The 3,786-nt window shown below is 46.7% G+C and overlaps 1 pseudogene; it reads left to right on the forward strand.

Annotated features, from left to right (window-relative positions):
* Positions 1–1,689, forward strand: part of LOC101579944 — an 8,948-nt pseudogene extending 7,259 nt beyond the window's left edge.
* The last annotated feature ends 2,097 nt before the right edge of the window (positions 1,690–3,786 follow it).

Here is a 3,786-nt window from a genome sequence, read left to right on the forward strand (position 1 = left end):
ACAGCAAGCTTCTTCTTTTTCAATCCCCCAGCCCTTGGCTAATATATACTCCCGAGCCCAATCCCAGTGCGCCACGTGGGGATCACCCATGGGTCCAGCATATGCGGAAGCGAATCATGACTGCAGCCCTGGCCATATAAGGAGTTGTTGTGCACAGAGAGCGCTCACCCATGGGGGGTGGAATGCGGAAACCAGCGCCATCTTGTAGGCCCGGTTCTTCACAGCTCTCCACAACCCTGCATCCTCACCCCTGGACTGTAACATGGGGACACAGGTCCACTCCAAGTCTCACACTGAGACCACACCCCACAGGTGTCTGCATTGTTCTAAGACCTTCAGCACCCACTTTCAGCCATGCACCAAATCCACACTGGAAAAGATCATATAAATGTGCACACCCAGGCTGTGGAGAAATCTTTACTCAACTATTCAATCTGCAGTCCCACAGACAGCTGTTTTGACAATGACTGATTGAACAAATTAGTGGCAACATGTACCCAGGGATGATCTGGGAAAACAAAAGTAAAGTAAAGTAAAATAAAATAAAATAAAATAAAAACATGTTCTAGGTCTCTTGGAAGAATGCTGGCAAATAGGATGACAACCAAGAGGTAGATATTTCCATCTTCAAAGCCTTGGCCATTTTTCACAGAAGATTTGAAGAAAGGGACAATGCTGAGTCAGCTATTTGAAAGGTGATGTCATGCTGTGATTTAAACAAAGGCCCAGATTTTGAGGAGGTGGCAAACTGACCCCAGCCTGATATTTCCAAGCTGTACAAAGTTTACAAAATTGTCCCAGAAGAAAAAAAAATGCAAGCTAGGCATTATGCCTCCCATCTATTCGAGTGATGGGACAAGGATGGAGTGTGGCTGTGCTGAGGTAGATGAGATGATCAAAGAGCCTCCTGTAGATGACTACATGGGTATGATCAAGAGGAGCTCATCCTCCCCAGAAGCCTACAGGAGTCAGCTCCTTCCAGGCTGGTGGGTGCCACAGCTCAACACACACTTGCCATTGGTGGCCAGGTACCCTGCCTATGACCCACATCATGCAAACTTCTTCAAGATGGTGATCAGATTCTACTACAGTGGCAAACTAGTGGGCTGAGACATTACTACCTTACTCAAAGGCTGTTGCTTGGTGTTGGGCCACCTGGGGCTGCCCAGCACCAAGATTTATGGTCCCAAGGGCCTGGAGCTGGTCTGCTTCTCACTGCCTGACATCTCCAACAATGACAGAGATGGATGATTTAAAAGCTGTTCACACACCTGGGATGAGGGTTACTCCTACACAGCAGCCACCAGGGTATTTTCATCAAGGAGGTGTGCTAGAGCCATGTGTTCTGCAGTGGCAACACCATGGTATATGAGGACAGACCCAACAAACTGGAGTGCAGTGAGGTTGTCCAGATCCTCAACACCAGCCAGTTCTTCCTAGAACTTCAATAATTCTACAGCAGCCAGTCACCTGCCTGACAACTGGGTGATGCTGTGTTTCAAAGAGAAGTTTCTGGACGTAGTGTCCTTGTGCTCCAAGCTCATCCTGGTGCAAATGGAACAACTGAGTGCTAGGCAAGTGGTAAAAGACTCAAAAAAGAGCTGTACCACCAGTGTCATTTTGCTGGCACCCAAGGGCCTCAAGTGGACCAGGCCTTCCAGATGTGTCCTGAGAGCATCTGCAATTTGACCCCCCTACAGTAACTCTTACTTAATTTTCTGGGCCATATTTAACTTGGTAACCTTTGTGACAGTGGTAGTTCTTTGTGTACATATCTTTGGGTATGTTTGCCAGAGGGCTATAAAAAATGTCTCCATGAAATGGTTTATTTCTACCTAGAGATTACAAATCTGAAGAGTCATCACCTTATAAGGGACTATATATGTCCTAAAAGAGGAAAATATGTCCTTGAGGGGACAATGTGGTGGTAAAGAGATTACAGTTTGTTTCTAAACTCCACTTTGGAACCCTTAAACTTTAGGTGAACTCACTCTTCTTCCCCAAAACATATGTTAAGCATTTTCCATTTGTAGGCAGTTTGTAGTGCTGCTAAATGTTGTTTCTGACAAGTGCTGTAATGACCCCATGAGTATGACCATCACCATATGATCAGATAAACTCTGTACTCTACCCTTCTGGAAATTTCTGGCTATTTTTAGAAACTGGACAAGCTGCTAGATAAACTGCTGTTTTCCCTGTCATTGGGGTTGAGATTCCTGGCTGGCAATAGTTGGTGGTATCATCTATGCACTAAATAAAAGCCTGCTTGTTCCCATATCTCAGCCTCCTTGAGTGATTCTGGCTTCTTGCTGTAACACACACTCACACCCTAGAGAACAGAACACAGGTGAGTCACACATGGGAGAGGAGCACCTGGTGAGGGACAGGGGCAGAGGAGCTCATGGAATAGGAGCAAAAGGATGAGGAACACTTTTGAGAGAAACATACAAGAGGAGCACAAAAGGAGTGTGTAGGGAGGAGCAAAAAGGAGAGGAGCACTTGGGAGAAGAGTAAGGGGAGAGGAGTATGTGAGACACAGCACATGGGAAAGAAACACATTTGAGAATAACACTGGAAGAGGAACACACACTAAAGGGAGTACTTGGGAGAGGAGCACACGAGTGAGTTACACAAGTGAGAGGATCACACAGAAGAAGAGCAAATGAGGAGCTTGTGAGAGAGGAGCAAAAAGAGTTGTGTATGGGAGAGGAGCACAGGGGAAGGTTCATGAGAGTGGAGTACAAAGGAGAGCAGCACACATGAGAAAAGCACATGGAAGAGGAACACACTAACAGGCATACATGGAGGAGTAAGCACACAGGTGTGGAGCACATAGGAGAGTTACATGTGGCATAGGACTACATGGAAAGAAGAACACAGGATAGGGGTACATGTGTGAGCTACAAACTGGAGAGTGGCACATGGGAGCACAGCACAGAAGAGAGGGGACCCTGGAGAGGAGCACATGGGAGAGGAGCACAGGAGAGCAGAGCACATGAGGGGAGCACATGAGTGAGTTCTACATGGGAGAGATGCACACAGGAGAGGAACACAGGGAGAGAAGAGCACTGGAGAGAGGCCCAGGGGAAAGGGAGTATGTGGGAGGGCAGCAAATAGCAGAAGAGCATGCAGGAGAATTATACATGAAGGAGGAGCATACAGATGAGTTACACGTGGGAGAAGAGAAGCAAATGGAGGAAGAGCACAAGAGTGTGTCACATGTGTGAAAGGAACTCAAGTGAAAGGAGTGCATGCAAGAGGTGCATGTTGGAGAGGATTACATGAGAGAGGAACAGGGAGGAGAGGGGCACAGGGGAGACTAGTGCAGGGGAATGAAGCACATGGGAGAGGACCACAGTGAGAAGGGTATGTGTGAGAGGGAGCAAAAGGGAAAAGAGACCATGGGAATGGAACATAAAGGGAAGGGCCACATGAGAGGAAATCACATGGAAGAGGAGCACACATCAAGTGGAGTACACAGGAGTGGAACACATGGGAAAAGGAGCACAAGGGGGAGGAACATATGTTAGAAAAACACAGCAGAGGAGTGCACAGGAAAGGAGCGCATGGTAGAGCAGCACACAGGAAGTGTGTGTATATGCATGTGTGTATATTTATGTGTTTGTAGATGTGCATGTGTTTATACATGTGTAAGTCTGTGCATGTGTGTAGGTATTATTATAGCCTGTGCAATTGATTCCAATTTTGTAACTCTGTATGCTTCCACTAAAACTTTATTAACTGTTATAACCTGACATATGTGCCGCCATCTTGTTCTGTATGTGC

Source organism: Octodon degus, unplaced genomic scaffold (assembly GCF_000260255.1).
Source record: "Octodon degus isolate 3935 unplaced genomic scaffold, OctDeg1.0 scaffold00048, whole genome shotgun sequence".
NCBI classification, from domain to species: domain Eukaryota; kingdom Metazoa; phylum Chordata; class Mammalia; order Rodentia; family Octodontidae; genus Octodon; species Octodon degus.